Source organism: Stegodyphus dumicola, chromosome 5 (genome assembly GCF_044657685.1).
Source record: "Stegodyphus dumicola isolate Sdum_Otavi_A_Nest chromosome 5, ASM4465768v1".
NCBI lineage: Eukaryota > Metazoa > Arthropoda > Arachnida > Araneae > Eresidae > Stegodyphus > Stegodyphus dumicola.
The window spans coordinates 179,563,737-179,582,626 of NC_140772.1; positions in this window are offsets into that span (position 1 = coordinate 179,563,737).

Consider the following 18,890-nt stretch of genomic DNA (forward strand, 5'->3'; position numbering starts at 1 on the left):
GCATCTTCCATTCCTGAAGTGTGAATTTTTGTATGGAGATTATTTGTTACTTGTTTCTACAACTCTTTTCCTTGTTTCAGTATAAACTGCTAACAATTAATGTAGAATTCGTTTATAAATTCTTTCTTATCAACTATGTAATTTTTGTTTTAATTTATTACGAAAGCTTTCTTCTGTGGAAGCTTCATATCTTCTCCTAAGAAATTTTGGTGAAATAGCTTTGTGGTTATAAAGGTGTAGGCTCCCTATTTTTCTGCTTAGCTATGTTACTTCAGAATAACGTTGACAAATTCACTTGCTAATGCTGAAAAGGTGCAGACAAAAATGAAGCTTCGAATTGGAATGTCGATAATCATGATTTACAAAAATCATGTAAAAAAACTAACTGTTTCCCGCCAATGTTTCTTTTATGGAACATGTTATAAATCATTAAAAAAATTTTTAATTATTTTTCTTTTTGCATAATTCTTATGTTTGAGTTTTTAATCGATTTTTCACAAAAAAAGTTTATTTTACTTTCGCATCATAGTTTGGCGTGTAACAGGTTAAATCTAATTTTTTGCTTATTAATTGCCTGCATATTTAGATCAAATGCTATTCGACATAAGCTTACGCATTAGCTGCAATTTAACGTAAGGTTCATGTAACGCTGTTAGACTGCAATGTAACGTTCTTCTAACGCTGTTAATCTTTTGTCTTTGTATGACTATTTAAGGTGATGTTGAGCTTTAGCGTTTTGTAAATCTTCGTGTGCTGTCATCGATAACCTGTTTCCCTGCTTTCAATCCGATACGCCTTCGATTCATCATAACTCATATCACTGTCATAACCCTAATATCTTCCGAAGAGTTAGCATCCCGGATGATGCCCAGAATTGCAATATGAAGTGTTTTTGATATCGAAAAATCGCTTTCAGCAAAATAAATTTGAAAGAAAAATCGTTTTCAGCAAAATAAAATAAAATTTCATTGAAGAAATTTGAAAGAAAAGGTACCTTTCAGATCGAAAGCTTTCGTATTACTTGAAATAAGTTTAATATAATCATTTGATCTGATAATGGCTAAATCTGAAATATGTACAGACTTATACACAAACTTATAATAACTATATCTTTCGCCATAAGCAAATTGTAACGGTTTTCTTTTAAGCGGCAGAGCTAACCCGATTATTGATGAAGTTGCGATTAGATTCTTAGCAAAGCTGAGGGTAGGGTTTTCTTGCCCTTTTTTTTTATTATTATTTTGATAAGTTCTTATTTATTGCAGGCTTTAAATGTTAGCTTCTTCTGTTCTATGAACGAACGAGCTTTCCTGCTGTTCTTTCAGTGACAACTCTGCACAACATAAAGCTGTTTGGCGTTATTTTGCTTATATCAAAAAATACACAAAGTATTGAATAAAAAAAAGTTACAAGTATAAACACCTTGAAAAATAAGCAAAGCGAAAATAATACTGTGAAAATCACTTGTATTATTGTTCTTGAGGACTTAAATGAAATACTTAAATAATAGATTAAAATTTATAATGCATGAAAAATATTATTATACTTTTCAACACTAAGAAAGGAAATTAGAGAGATTTCACGAAATGGAGAACAGTCTGGAATATTTTTATTATTCCTAACACATCATTAAAAATACATGAACCGAAAAGGGGTCGTTTGAGGATTTTACTTATTATCGATCTCCTAGATTTTAATGCTTCTGACAGGAGACAAATGGAGCTACCTCAAGCGGTATATATGTAAAACATGAGCTTTCAGTCCATGAAAGGCTCATGAAAAACTTCACTTTGAATAAAACATAAGTTTCAACAGCGCCTGTTGATGCGTTTTCCTTGAAAATAGTGATTAATGATTATCGCTATCCAGAAGCTTAATGTCCTAATAAAAATGTTCTCAAGCGCTAGTGGATTTTCTCAAAGGATATGGCATTTAATATTCACTTTGCAACTACACATAGTATGTAAATTCTGGAAGAGAATTTTTTAAATTTATTTCTCAAGCAATTCTTAGCCGTGTTAAACTTCCTTCGTCTTTATAAAAAGTCAATTTTATTTATGGTGTCCCAGAAAGCATTTATGACTGTACTCATTTAGAATGAAACTCATTCGAAATCTAACGATTCATTGAAGATTTTAAAGTTATACTGAAAAGGGAATAATTTATTCAAAATTTCAGATTGAGAACGTTTTCTCGCAAAGAATTACGATTGTGGAATGAACAGCATTATGTGATTATACATATGTCCCGAGAACTTCCATTTTGAAACGGAATTTGTGTCCTTCATTTTTTCTGAAGCTGTGAAAAATTGCCTGCAGTTTAATTGAATTGTAAAGATCACTTTATTATACGGTGTTTATATTCTTTAGAATTCGTATTAAAATTTAAAGGAGTGTTGTTTACCTTTTGACGTCCTTCATTTTCTTACTCATTGCCTTTCCGTTTTCTGACTATAATCAATCTAGTTTTATGACCGAATTTTTTTTAAAAATGGCCAAGTTGGATTCTATTATTTTCATTTATTGACCAACTTCCAGGCAAATTACTTATTGAATATTATTCACATGACGAGAGTATAGTTTGTTTAACTGCACATTAATTTCCATAATTTCGGGAAAAAAGCTAAGGTTGTCAATAATTTTTCGTGTGTAGAAAATAGGGTATTAAAAATTGCATTGTTTTCAATTTTAGTAACATCTTTTAAGTATTATATTTTAAGTTTCTACGTAAAAGCATTTTCTGAAACCTCTACCATCATTCTTTCTTTCTGAGCAATAAGATCTGATGAAATGATTTCTAAAATTTTCAGTTAAAGATTCATTTAAGCAAATATTCCTCATTTTCCTGCAGAAGGACTTGGAAGTGTGAAACAATTATATTAAAATTCACCCTGTGACATATGAAATTTGTCAAAGTATAATTTTCTTGAGGTTAATTACACTGTTGGTTAGTTCTTAGAAAATTTTGATTCACACAAATATGGACCTTCTTTAAAGCAAAGCAATCATTTTAGTGCTATCGATGCCTTATGTGCTATCGATGCGCTAACAGTGCTTATATTCTAACAGTTACGACTTATTTTAAATGTTTCCTTCATGTCTTCTTTCGTCAAGTACTCACTCATTCTAGAGGTTTATGCAGATTTTATAGAAAGCGGCATTGTTTAAATCGAGAAGACGGTATGACTCTAGCAGGAATTTGCTGAAGACGTTGTTACATCAAAAGAGAACAAACACCTGATATTCGATATGGTTATGATAAGTATGAAGTAGATTCTACGTTTTCCGATCCATCTGATATTTGTAGCCTTGAGTAAAAGCACTAAATATTGCAGGCAGTTAAATTGTTAAGCTAATGAAGCCTAGCCAGTAGATTAAATTTTCTGTTGTATTATTATTTTAAGTTTACCAGCCGTGAGAAAATAAAATTCAAGATATTATTTTACATTTTGTGTATCTCTTATTTCCAGTCTTAGTTTAAACGGCATGAGATAGCTTGCCATTACAGTAAAGGTAACATCTAATGATGAGTGATTGGTAAAAGTAATTAATTAGCTAGTTACCCACCCCTCAGTTGTTATAACTGAACTTTTAGACTCTTCATTTTCTTAACAGAAATATTTAATTTATTGTCAAGACGAAAACAGAAACTAATTACCCATCATTGCTAAAATATTTAATCAATTGAAAACATACCATTTACTGACAGGCGAAGAGTATCTTATCGTAAATATTATTTCAGGGTTTGACAGGTTGGTACATTTTGTATCAAAATAGTACTGCAGAATTTGTTTTTATGTATTTTAATGTATTCAATGCGCAATACGGATTTTTATATATAAACACTATGAGTGTCTTCAAACATTTATTTAAATTTGAAAATTCCCAGCTATATTTTATTTTTCTTGTTAGCTTTCTGCATTTAATTGCTCTATATCTTCTGCGCCTTTTTTTCTTCATTAATATATCCTACGATAAATTCTTTATACAGTGGAATCTCGAGATACGATTACTTCTATATACGAGAACTTCGAGATACGAGGAAAGTATGAGGGAAACATTTGTCTCTAAATACGAGCATTGACTCGAGTAACGAGCAATGAGCCAGGCTGTTGGTATGCGTGACGCCATTTTCCGATTCGGTTCAGCTTGAAGAATACTCTCGTCAGATCACTCGGTGTTCTTTGATCTACGTGTTTGTGCGCTTGTGAGTCAATAGTTTATTACATTTAACGTAAAAATAATTATTTCACGATGCCTCTCAAGACGATTGTGGCCTGAGATAGCTCTGCAAAGAAAAATAAAAAAGCTATGGATAAACGAGTGCAATGCAAGTGTGACGGAATTGGCGAAGCCTTAGAGCCTTTTGATATCGACGATTTGCAATGTTCTGAAGAAGGAGGAAAAAATTAAGAAACTCGATGTGGACAAAGGAGTTACCGTTTCTTCCAAGCACCGCCCAAAGCTCCTAAAAATGTTGAGAAACTGTTGTTGGTGTGGATACACGAGAAGCAGTGAAGCTATCATAAAGGTAAACTACGGTTATATTATTTACCAGTGTTATTTATTAGAAAATTTTATTTTTATGTTGATATTTTTAAAGGTTGCGGAACGAATTAACTGGATTTCCATTATTTTCAATGGGGAAATTTGTTTCTAGATACGAGAAATTTGCTGTACTAGCTCAATGCTGGAACGAATTAAATTCGTATCTCGAGGTTCCACTGTATATCAATTGTAATCACATATCTGTCTCTTTCTTGACGTGCTTCTTAAGCATGCTCAGCTTTATATTAAATTAATAAATAACTAGTTACAATACCTCTTCAAACAAATTTCTTACTTTAATTTTATTAGATGTTAACTCTATTGCAGTTTTCACTGTCTGGTTCAGAAACAAGGGTTATTGTGTTAAATTGTTTCATGGCACAGCCACATTGAAAAGATGCTGCATGATATGTAACACCTTGTTTCACCACTTTAAAAAATATTTTTGATTATTTCTTTCTCTTATACTTTGGTACACCAAGCTTTGATTTATCCGATAAGTGTTATAAAATATTCTTTCAATTATGCGTCTTAAATTTAGTGTATATACATGTATTAAAGGAAATAAAATCATATTCTATGTCTATTAGTCTAATAAACCTAGTAACATATATATTATTCTTAATTAAACTTAAATAAAAAGCATAAATTATTTCGTTTCAAAGAATTATACAGGATTAAATAGATTAGGGCAAAACACCTTCGCGGAAGACGTTTTAAAAGAAACTGTCTGGTATTCCTCTTACACGTCGGAAAAATAATGAAAACTCCACTGCAGCTATCCCTTTAGTCCAACATTAAACCCGACTCAACAATTTTGAGCAGTTTTCCTGCTGTGGCATTGGTAGACTCTTTTTAAAAGTAGTTAAAATACGTTTGTAATACTAACCAGGTAAGGCAAACCTGTATGTATTCTTTGTTTCCGTTTAATGCATACATTTACATTATAGCCTATTAGCTGTTTAATGTTACTGTTTTTTCAGATGGTCGGGCACTTACAACTTAATGATTCCATGTATCAACTAGTTGTCTCGTCTCCAAGAATGTTGCCCAGAGTACAGTTCAGAGGGTAACCGAGTCCGGCTTGCGAGGAAGGGCAAGCTTCGTTGCTCATTTTGATGAAAAGTGCATCAAGAGTCCGGGTTCGAAAATCTTCCATCCATCTTTCGCTACCGCCATACTATTCAAGAGGAGACACATTTTAAGAACCACCGTAACTCAAAGACACTATACTTTATACACATTCATGTTTTCTTCGACTCTCTAATCTGGACTAAGAACTATGACAGCCGAGTTCTCTATCATCAGTTCATCAAGTTAGGAGTTGTTTAACATTTTTATTGCATTTCATGATAATACCAAAAGCATTATTAATGTTACAACTGCCAAAAGTACCAAAAGCTTTGAAATAAAATGCAATTTTCAGCTCTGACTTGTAACACAGCTAGAAATCTATACGTCTGGATTTTCCAAACTTTCATTTAAAAGGACATAAATACTTAATACATAAATACATAAATGCATAATACCTACTACATAAATATATAAAATAGGTAATTAAATACATAAATACGTAATACTTCATACAGAAATCATTTCTTTAAATTAGAAACAGCTTAGATTATAGAAAACAATAGAATCATTTAACATATAAGCATGAACTTCCGCACTTATGAAGGCAGCTACTTCCTTGGTAAGTCCTGTTTAATGGAAATCCTTTCGTACGAATATGTATATACTATTTAATTAAATATTTGATTTGATTTTTCAGTAAGTTCTCAATTTTTGTCGCGTAAATTTAGAGTCAATATTTCTTAAATAAATTGCAAAATCAATATTTCATTCTTTGTGAAGAATGACATAAGAATACGAAAAAAATGACATTAATAAAAAATAAACCTTTCATAATCCTGCACCACAATAGGAAAAATAATCGGCGAATTTGATTCGTTTTGCTCCCAACAATGTCAACAAAACCTCCAACAAATCTCTGCGACTATCATCGACAATCTTATTATCTTCCAACAGCACATTTGAACTAGCATAGGAAGAGAAAAGTAATCATCCCTCGTCAAATACTCCTAGCCATTTGTTCAATAAGTAGCTCCCTGTCTTGTCATCTTAAGCTTTAGATAGCCAGACAAAAAGAAAACAGTCTACCGTTTTCTTCAATGATTAGGCTTAAGGGTAAATCGAAGAGAATGACTTCTTGCCTAATTATGCAGTTGATTAAGACACATAAGGCAAGGCTCTTATTAAATCAATCATAAATATTTGTTCAAATTTTATTCTGTACTTTTGCGTATCTAGTTAGAAGCATCATTTATAATGTTATTAATTATCAATATGATTTTTGCGCCAGTTTAATAATATAATACGGGATAAATAGATTCTCTGTATAAATGCCTTACATAAACGTTTATACATTACCGTTTCAATAGTCTTAGAACAACACTACTAATTTTTAATGAAATTATTTGACGTTAACGCTCTAATTAATATAAGTAAGTTTCTAATAACATAATAGCGATTCGTAATAAGGATACTCCTGATAATCTTGAGGCAGTAATTAGCCGAATATATTAATTAGAAGTAACCGTACCAATAAAAGTAAACGAAGAACCGTATCAGTAATCTACCAGATCAACAAAGGAACCAGGCAGACCGAAGTGCTTTAACTTACAATTTCATGCAGATTATTCTTTTGTTTCTAGTTGGAGAAAGAAAGAAGTTTTTTCCTTGCCTCACCAGCCTAAAGTGCTTAACATCACCCAAATGCCGTTTACTACCAAGCCTAACATATAAAAAAGAAAAAAAATAATCATAAATAAAAAAAACATCAACAAATCCTGAGGTTTATCGAAGTATTTGGATTCCTGCATGCACTATTTAAAATTCATTTTTATATAGTAGTAAAAAATACTGATTTATACAATAAAAATTAAAAAAAAAATTAAGACAGCACGAAAAAGCACTTATACTTGTTATAATTTTAAAGTAAACTAATTATAATCATTTAATGAGACAGGGAATTTAAATTAAAAAAATGAATACTTATTATTCTATTGCCATATTGTGATATGTTTCATCGAATTTTCAAAATGAAATTCGCCAAGGAAAGATACTGAACATTAGTATTTATCCTATTTTTATAAAAACATGGTTTGAAATAATTATTATGTAGGGGTTTATTTTAATTTTAGAATAATTATTTTTATTTTTAAAACAAGCCTTTCCTTTTTTTTTTTTTTTTTTTTTTTTTTTTTTTGATTCCCACCTATGATACCATACCAGAATGTGTTTTCAGGATCGAGTTTTATGTAAATGAGGTAGAAACCGGTATTTTTTTTTATTTGAAAACATACAAACTCCCCGTGTATCACACGTGTACAACACGCGGCTTACAGAAGTAAGTTAACTAAACCATTAAAAGTGGCATGCATAAATAAAACAAACAAAAGCCTAGAACAGCAGTCTTAGACTTCACGAAAGCAAGTAAGTTCACCCAAGTCACTTCGAACATTTTCAAATCGCTCTGCAAGCATGATCTAGGGCCATCAAATCTAGGGCATGAGAAAATCGAATGTTCCACATCCTTAGGTACTCATTTTGAACATTCACATGAATTCACACACATAGAAACCGGTACTGAAGTTGAAATTTCCGTCACTTCACTAGCAGGGCTTAGGAAAACCTAGAAAAGCGTGTTCTGCCTTTTGGACACATTGTTGATAAAAGTGTAATCTTACGACTTTTCAGACATATTGTTACGTCCCTGTTAGTATTTGCCGGTGATCTTTTATATAAAGGCCAACTATGTTAGTTATTTCTGTGCAGCTTCGGTTGGGTCTAGTTTGTATTAGATTAGTTCTTTTCATTAGATTAGTTCGTTTTTCTCCGTAAATTTCACAGTGATTGTGCAGTATCCGCTAAGTTTTAATTAATATCCTACAGTATGAGCATAACAGGTGACAGGTGACAGCAGGACAGGGCACCCGGACGGCTTTCTATGACTACTCGGGTATTACCCTGGCCCTGCAACCATCTTGAGTCTTCACAGTTGTAAGATGCTTTTATGTTTATTGCAGGTGCCCTATTCCGGCCTGCAGAGGTCTATGCCCATTTTTTCTAGTTTGGCCATTATGCATTTAAGCTTTTGCCGCGTGCCTCGATGTTTTATGAGAAGGCGTTTGAAAGGCAGAACATTGGTAGTTGGGAATTTTATGTGCCATTCTGCTGTCAAGGGGCACTCCGTGACATAATGGTCTGGTGAGCCCACGTTGCCACAAACACACATATCAGTTGTTGCTAGACCCCTTTCTGCAAAGTACGTCGGAAAGGGGCCGTGGCCTGTTATATATCGCGTGAGGTAGGGCGATGAGATGAGCCGGTCCACCTCTACCTTGGGCAGGAACTCATATGCTCTGCGGCCTTGCGGGATTTGGTCCCATTCATTCTGCCAGTTTCCAATGGCGGACTCCTCTATTTGCCTCTTTAGGCATGACCGGGGCAGGGGCACCTGAATCTGCTCCGTTTCCTCATTTTGGGCAGCCTTCTTGGCAAGAGCGTCTGCTGCTTCATTTCCCTGGATTCCGGCGTGCGCCTTCACCCAGGAAATTTGGATTCTCATTGACTTTTCTTGTAGACGCAGGACTTCTTGCAGGTGCGAGATTAGTGCGAAGCGCTGGAGAGGGTTGTTGATAGCATAAATGCTTGACAGGCTGTCAGTAAATATCGTAGCTCGACTCTGCCGTGTGTCAATTGCCCATTTCACTGCTTTGTGAGGGCAACTACTTCCGCTTGGAACACTGAGTTCTGTGCTCCCAGACGGCCCTTCCATTCCTTTGCTATGTTTCCATTTATATAGGCTATATAGGCACTGCCTACAGCGTTATCAATTTTTGACCCGTCTGTATAAAGCACGGCCCCTGGTCCGTCTAAGCGCGGGGTTAACGCTGGTGAGTGGAAAGTCCTTATGCCCAGTCCATATTCCGACGGATGTGTGCTTAGTTTGGACCTGCGTGTTTCGTAGACTTCTGGCAGATAGCATGTATCCCCATATGTGCATGGCTGTTGGAGTTGCGTCACCTTTGCAATTGAGGCTTCTTGCTGCGCTTTGATTGGGAGCGGCATAAGCCCTGCTAATACCGAAGCGGCCGCAGTCGACGTTGTTCTGTAGGTCTTCGTTATGGCCAGGACAAATGGTCGCTGTGCACTACTTAGCAATTTTGCCTTTCTGACTGTCATCGGGGCTGCCCAGATGGCTGCTGGGTAGGTTAGGACCCTCTCCGCGACAGTGGAGTAAAGTATCTTGTAGATATTGGGCCGAAGGCCCCAGTGCGGGCCTTGCATTTTTTGCAGATTGTTTGCGATTCGGCGAGCCTTTTCTCTTTGGGCTTTAAGGTGAGGCAGCCAGGTGAACTTTTCATCCAATATAATACAACAATGAAACGATTCTCATTTCTTTGCTAGTTTATATGTGGGAAGTCAGTTTTAATTCCAATCAGGTTTTTTACTGTTTATATCTGAGGCGATTCATTTTTTCTCAATTTAAACACGAGTTTTTAGAGTCATTAGGTTACTTTAATCCTGGTGACGCGAGAAATGAGCAATGTGCTAGCCAGGACTCAAACCTAGACTCGTCGAATACGCGTCGAGTGTGCTACCGTTATACCACGAAGAGATGCAGAAAGGAGGGAGAAAATATCTTATATACACACCCTTTAAGGGGCGACTGGGTATTTATGGACTCAGTCGCCAGTTTGGGTGGTGACTAAAAAAACAGCAACACCTTTCCGAAGAACTCGAACCTGAACGCCTCGAATAGGCACCGAGTGCTACTTTGATGTTCTGGATAATATATTTATTTTCAATTGTTCCCCAATATACACACATAACTTTCATTTTTAGGTGGTTGCAAGTTAATCCGCAACTCAGATAATCTGATTCCTTTGAATCGGGAGCCTACTATATTACAGTACGACCTGAGTATTTTTCAGTGTTCTGCTTTTCTGTTGTTCCATATTTTCCCTCGCTTAAATACCATATTTTACGGACTATAAGACGCATGGTTTTCTTCAAAAAATTGCCTCCAAAATTCAGGTGCATCTTATACTCAAAATTATTATAAAAATGTCCAGTATTTGATTAAAACTCCCGTCAGTCTTAAAAATGGTCATATATTCGATGCTGCGCGAAATCTCTCTGTTTCTGGCAACATTGGATTCAACTGGCAGAAACTGGCAACACTGTCTAGAATGAGAGAAGATATATATATTTCAAGAAGTGCTCAATAAATAACGCTCGCGGTGGCAGTGAAGACCATCTTATGTATGAAGAGGAGAACGATGATGATAAAGAGGAAGAAAAAAGTTCAGATGACGATTTTCAAGGATTTTAAAGGTCATTCGATTTTATAAACTAAGAATTTTTTAGACTGGCTTTGCAATCTAATATTAAAAATGATAAAAATGTTATTTTTTTAAAAATTGATTAAAAATTCAGGTGCATCTTATAGTCCGTAGGATCTTATAAACTCTAAAATACGGTAGTTTCTTTACTTCTCATTCGTTCAGTTATTTTCAAAATTGAAAACAGAAATATTTTAAATTTCTACCATGATTCTATTAAATTAAGTCCCCTTAAAATGTAATAATATTAATTCAAGAGCATATTAGGAAGCTCATTATTCAAAAGAGCCCAAACCTGCAATCGAAGTTTGGTTTTCACCTCCTGCAGATGCAAGGAATAATGAAGTTATTTGAGTCTTTTATCTCATTTCTACTTCCACCCTTACTTCTGTTTCATCTAATCAAACTGAGTACTAAGTTTCGAAGCAATTACTATCTCAGAATTGCTTGGCTAGCAGACAGAGAGAAATTTCACGAAAGTCCCTAAGGTGAAGATACACGTGTTCAATTTGTAAAGTAATCTTTAACCTTAGCTTTAAATGTGTGAATCTGATAGAATGAGGTATTTTGTACATCTCTAGTATTCAAGAGCATGAAAAATTAAAGGGACATCATTTTCAGCATTGTTGTGTGTCTTGATTTAAAAATTAATTTCAAGGCCAAATTATTTTGCTTATTTTGAAATATTAAGCATAATTTTAGTATCAAGTATTTGCTAGACTAAAGCACTTACTGATAAGTTTTGGGTACGTTTGAGATTAAATCCGCGATTAGGATATCGAACCGAATGTACTAATATGAATACGTTTGAGTTTAAATGCGTGATTACGATATCGAACCGAATATACAATGATATTTTCCGCATAAAATGCTTCTGTAAAGCCCCATTTATGTTAGACATGTAATCGAACATTTGAAATCGTATTAAGATAATTTTATCTCAATTCACTAAAGTGTGTTTAAAAGAAAGCGCAATTTTTTTTTTTTCTAAAATTACTTTATTTAGAGTACTTGGTTTTTCTTTCTTCTAGAATACATTCAGCATATAAACCACATACGCTGAGACGCCTTCCATATAAGCTCTTTATTTCTTCCATAAAAAACATTCAGAAATGCATATTCATCTTTTATGCGAGGCCCTTTAACATTTAGAAGTAAACAGCATCAAAGATTTTGTTTAAATTTCTGTAATAAAGTTTCTCTTATAGTTAGAACAGGTTTTCACTCTTTGAAGTAAAATTTTCTTGACGATAGTATTCGGCCAGTGATTGTTCGGAAAATAGAAATTATTCGAAGTTGTTCAAAGGCTTTCATAATCCGCAGAGTTTGGAGGGAGACAAAGTCTTATAGTTTCATTTAACCTAGGTCTTTTCAGGGATAGTAATTTACCTTCGAGTTTTCTGAGAAAAAAATGTGCTTCTTGCCGATATTTTAAGATTAACAGGGCTGAGAGATTGTTTGGATGACAGATTCAATGTGAATATAAAATATAATTAATTTGTGTATAAATAAGTACTTAAACGTTTCTCAAAGACTCTTTATACTTTCAAATTGTTGTCAGTCTGCACGTTGGCTTAGATATAGTCATCCAGTATTAAAAAGAAATAAACCAAAAACCCTATATCCTTAAAGATGTTTATACCATTTTAAACAGGTCTTTTCTAGAAAACATTTGACAATACTCAAATTGTGTTAGAAAAATTTTTCTAATTATGTACCACATTTAGCAAAATACTTGAAAAATCAATCTTGTAGCAAAGCTCTAACTATTTTACATTCTGTTGAGCAATCGGAATGGTTATTATACATGAAAATGCATGTAAGAAATATCGTTTTGGACATGATTCAAAAGATCAAATCAACCGACTCAGTAGGCTGATCAAATGATAGTTGAAGGTTTTAGAAAGCACAAATGGAACAAAAAAATCGACAATATCTTCATTCAAAATATTGTCATTTGTGAAGAATTTCAAATCAAAGGAAATCTCCCTTATAACCATATATACTGAACACAATTATGGACAGGGCTGGTGTCTTAATACTATAAAGAGCTTTTTAGCCCTAAGATAGTATTGAAGGATAGCAGCTTCACTCAGGAAGTTAAACTGTTTGTTAACAGGTAGCTGAATCCTCCCAAGGTAGCTAATATCAGCTACTTTAAAACTCTATAAGGGTTTTTCAAAACTACTGGGAAATTTAGAATACGAAACGCTCGGGGACATAACTGCGAAGCAAATAAAATATTCGAAGATCTCATTGAGAACTTCATTTCTAAAACTACATACACTGGTGTGCAAAAATTAATGACGAGACGGTTTTTTCAATATAACTTTGTACAAAAGCTTTCAAAATCAACACATTTAATACCGTAAGATCCCCAATACGTAAGGACATGAGTAATGTAAGCAACACTTACTAAAAGAGAAATCAGAGGGATAAAAAGAAACTTTATTGAAAAAGTAGCATGGAGCGCAATGCGACTGAAGGCCGAAACATCCCTCTGATGGGTGTCCAGCAAGAAACATCCGGTCTTTAATAGGGGATATGATCTCCCCTGACTGCTAGGCAGGTTTCACAGCGTCTGCCAATGCTGAGAATATGGGTGTCAGTGAGTTATTGAGGCATTGCTGCCCATTCGTCTTGCAGCGCTAATCGAAGCTCCGGAATCGTTACTGGTGGTAAGGAACGAGCTGCCAAGCGTCTGCCTAGAAAATCCCATACATGCTCGATGGAATTGAGATCCGGAGATCGTACCGGCCAATCCATACGTTCAATATCCTCACTCTCTAAGAGCTGTTCGGCAGCTACTGTGCGATGACATGGTGCATTGTCGTCCATGAAAAGGAACTGCGGACCCATAGCGCCTCTAAAAAGACGCACATATGAAAGAAGAATCTCGTTACTTTAACGGGTCCCGTTGACTGAACCTGCGTCGAAGATGTGAAGGTCTGCACGACTACCAAGCATGATGCCTCCCCAAACGTGAACACCGCCACCTCCATACCTATCCCTTTCAATGATGTTCGAGGGATGATTGCGGCTTCCCCGCTCTCTCCTGATGAGTATGCGATGAGAATCGCTACTTAGACTGAATCTGCGCTCATGTGTAAAGAGTACTCGTCCCCATTCATTGTCTCTCCAATTCCGGTGTTCCCGGCACCACAGAGAACGCCTTCTCCGATGGGCAGGCGTTAGAGGTACACACCGTAGAGGGCGTCGTGCAAACAGACCACCACCGTGCAGTCTTCTGGCCACGGTAAAACGCGATATCGGTCGTCCAGGCGCCTGTGTCGTGTGTCTAGCGATTTCTCCCGCTGTCCTGTTTCTTCTGGCCTGTAAGGCAATATACCGGTCATCTGCGAGTGTGGTTCCTCGTGGACGACCACTACTAAACGCCCGGATAGCTGTTCCTGTAGCTTGAAATTGTCTCCAAAGTCGTGAAACGATGCTATGAGCAATTCCGAACTCTGCAGCCACACTTGTCACACTGCGGCCTTCCTCCAACTTCCCAATGATTCGACCTCGGGTAAAAGCATCCAGATGTCGTCTAACAGATTGATTATTCGCCATTTCTCGCTGAGGCAGCAACTCGGTGTGATTTTAACTGCTATACGGCGGGCAATGTCTTTGCCAGAAATACTGATCTTACACCGACAACATGCTTTATACTACTCAGACACTTCCCCATTACGTCTACCTGCCTATCTGCGCATGTGCTACCGTACATCACCTTACTTAATCTCGTAATAATAATCGAAGTAATCTCTTTCTTAATCTGATTGGTCTTTCTGTCCGCTCTGCCTCTTCGTTCAGCTGATATGCTAATTTTTCGACTTCGTCCTTAATTTTTGCCCACCAATGTATATTTTCAAAGTCTTCTTATACCAATAGTTTATTAAAGACTGAACAACGACCTGGTTATCGTAATTCCTATGCCCCAAAACAACTTTATAATATCTGGAGGATGTTCTTTCGATCACACCGCTGCCACCTCTGGGCAATATGTTGGTAAGGATATTCTCAACAGACATTTGCTCCTGGATACAATTCGACATCAAGAAGCTACAGCCGCGCAGTTGGTCTGAACTGTGAAGATGTCGGTGCTTCTCTGCACTTTTATCAAACTGCTGTTCTTCTGATGTAGATGTGGTAAATGCGTTTGACAGTCTCTGAGATAAGGAACTCCTATATATGGCCGTTTACTTCAGGCTGAAAAATGGCATTCTCCTTTCAAACTTATTACCAAGTATAAAGATTGTCTTTTAAAAATATCCGACACTGAGGCTGCTAATTGTAAAAAGCTGTCTTATCCTGTATCTAATATATGTTGCTGAAATTCCCTCTTTCAATTATGATCACCCAACTGCTTGGTTGAAGATGATGATATAGCCAAATCTCTGATTATCCCTATTATCAAATATCTGAATGACAAACAAGACATCAAACGTATGCAAGAAAACTTCAAGACTCTCAGAGGCTAGTTAACTGAATAGTACATCCGAAAAAGTATCTCCAAATCAGTGCTCTTAATTATAAAGAGTATTGGGAAGTCTTGGGTCTCTTTGGAGAGAAGATTCCAAACGTTAAGTCTCCAGACTTTTTTTGTGCTAAAATGCAGCTCCCTGTTAATTTGATTTCCTCACATCAAATCGGCAGATTGTTAGACTGAAATCCTCCCCGTCATTGGACCCATTCTCTCATACCTCTCTCCTGCGTGGTGCTGTTCTTCATTTAGTGACCTCAAGAAACTTCAAATTTGTCAGAGTAAAATTCCTCTTAAACTAATTTGTATTCCGTAACTCGTCTTAAAATCCTTCTTGTATTAATAAGTGATTCTAGAATACTGCATTCGTTCCTTCAAAAACTGAATAACAAAAATCTTCGAAAAGTTTGTGAATTTTCACAATGTGAGTTAGTTTGCGAAATTTCTTCTCTGTACAGTGTAAACTATTCTGCGAACGTAATGAACTGCGGTTTTTTTCCTATGCTCTTCGTAATTACGCGATTCATCTCATCAATAACCAACTGAAGGATTTCTGAATCGCATTTGCTGCTTTGCATTGCTGTGAGCCAAGTCCACTTACAGATCAAATATGTTTCCGAGCCTTCTTCCTGTGCTTTCTCTCTACGTGTCATTCTGCTTACTTCTTTCGTGATAACCAAATGATTCACATTCAGATCTTACTAACTTTCTTTTCCTCCGACATGACCATCTGCTGCAAGAAAGGACGTTGCGAAAAAGCATCATTTCTTGTTTGAAACACCATTATCGCAATATAATTGCTCGGAATAAAGAGGAAATCTAGAACGCAGATGGTGTCAAAAGCTAAAATCGCCTGAATCTACTTTAAGTATATTTTAAAAAAAGGAGATTCCTTTACAACAACTGAATAGGTATAAATGTGATATTTCATACTGTGGTAATGAATATATTTAGTCTTTTAAATTCCGATGTACTGCGTATTTAGATACCCTGTCGTTTAACGAAGATGCAACATGTCTGATACTTGCAAACGGACTGCTATTCCAACCTGAAATCTTTATCATTTGTTTTTAAAGAAATGCTAAATCAGCGACCAGTATATCTGTTATTTTCTTTGCGATCCACTGAGCTTTAATTAATTAGAAATGGTATAATGGGAAAGATTAATGAAACAATATAATGCTTTTATTCCAGTATTAGTTCACCAAAATATCTTTCCTGTTACATTGCTAATGTTCCTCTCTACTCGTGTTCAGTCTAAATTTTCAAGTTAGAAAAGAAAACTTCATATTCAGATATCAGCAAAAAACACACATTTAGCAGTTAATAAGACCTTTATTTCTGGTACTTTCACTGAAATTATCTGATGAGTAACGACGACATTTCATAATGGGATACTTACACAAGTATTTCTCTTACTTTGAAACTTTATTCTAGCCAAAAACATTCTAATCAAATTATAATAACTTCACAGTAATATAATTTAGCCAAAATTTTATTTTAATCTCCCCTAAACGTTTTTATAACGTGTTTTGATTTCAATACTTGCTTTTTTTAAAACTGATTCCTCATGTAATTCAAATTTAAAATAACTCCATCATTTTACCCATACTTTAGCTTTTTAAACTCAAAAAGCACAGATTTAATTTTAATTATTGCCAAACTCACGTTTAAATTTGACTTAGTTTTAAAATTTTTGCAGATATCATAGGTTAACAAATGCACTTAACAAATCAGCTATTAAGAGATATAAATATTCATAAAAGAGAGTATTTGAAAACGAAGAAGGGAATGAATATCTGTCTTTCCCAATATTATATAATAGTATGGCTCATTTTAAATATTTTATAAATTAATAGCAGCTTCGCTACCAGCTTTCGTCTGGCTTTTAAATGTACCAGAAAAATGGCTGAAGGGAACATCAAACGTTAAATTTAAAAACTGTGTAGAATTTTACTCTGCAGAACAACTTCATAAAAAAAGTTATTACGTATACCAAAATTACAATGAAATAAGCAATATCCTTTAATACACGTATTTATTCTCCTAATAAATAAATTAACCAACTTTCCTTTGCAAAATTTTAAGAACTCAAATGGTATGAAGGAGGTTAAGAACTTTGTTTGCTAAAAAAAATCACTCAAAACTTTTCAATATCTTAAAAACAGTGAAATGAGCAATAAATGGCATCAAAGGATACAAAAAACAAAAAATTCTGAAAAGCAAAGTATAATGAATGATATTTTATCATATTTTCAGGAGAAAAAAATTACAATGAAATAAGCTATCCCTTAATACAAATATTAATTATCCTAATAAAAAAATTAACCAACTTTCCGTTGAAGAACAAAAATTATGCAAAACTTTTCAATATCTTACAAGCAGTGAAATAAGCAAAACATAACATGAAAGAAACTCAAAAAACAAAAAATTCCGCGCAGAATGTTACTCTGCAGAACAACTTTATCAAAAAAAAATCAATAAAAATGTATTATATATATATATATATATATATATATCAAATGACAATGAAATATGCCAATCTCTTAAAAACAGTCACATAAGAAATCCGATGAAAAATTGTTGTATTTAATCTAAAAGGATGAAACTATTCGAAATGATGCGATTTCTTCAAAAATCTATCAACAACAATAAGACAGGAAAATTGTTGCCAAAATCACATTTTTAAAGATATGAGATGTGAGAAGTGTACTCGGAAGCTTCATTAAAATTTTTTTTTAAATACAAAATATTATCATTTTTCCAAAATTCTTTTTTTAAAAGCAGTCGCAAGGATGAAAGTTTAACGTGTCCAAACACTAAAAAAAAAAAAAAAAAAAAAAAAAAAAAAAAAAAAACTGTACATTTTTAAAAATAAAGTTTTTTAGAAAAAATCCCGTTGAAAAGGTGTTAAGCTTTCTTTGTTAAATAAATTCGTATTTAATCGATTTATTGAAACACGAAATTTATTTTAACTTCGTAAAATAACTAAGTGCCTACGTTTCATGATGATGGGAAAATGGAGTGTGTAGAGCAAAATCTCGCTTTCCTATAGCCCATTATGTGTCAAAATGACGCGATTTCGTCACAAAACATAAAATAAAAAAATTCCAATTCGAATTTCGAAAAAATCGCTTCGAGGTGCACTGGCTGTTGTCTACATGCACCTATGTGCCAAATTTCGTAGCCGTGGGTCTATTAGCTTACGCGCAAACGCGAACGAAACGCACACACACACACACACACAGACAGACTCTTTCTTTTATTATATGTAGAGATTTAGGATTTAATTACACGAATAAGAGCCTTCTTTTACTTCTAAAACTACTTTTATACTGTTACTGCCCCGAACGTTTAGTAAGCATTGAATTGTAATACATTCAAGCATTTTAAATGAGACAGATATGTGGCTGGTAACAGACAATGAATAATCCGATTCTAATTCAGTTG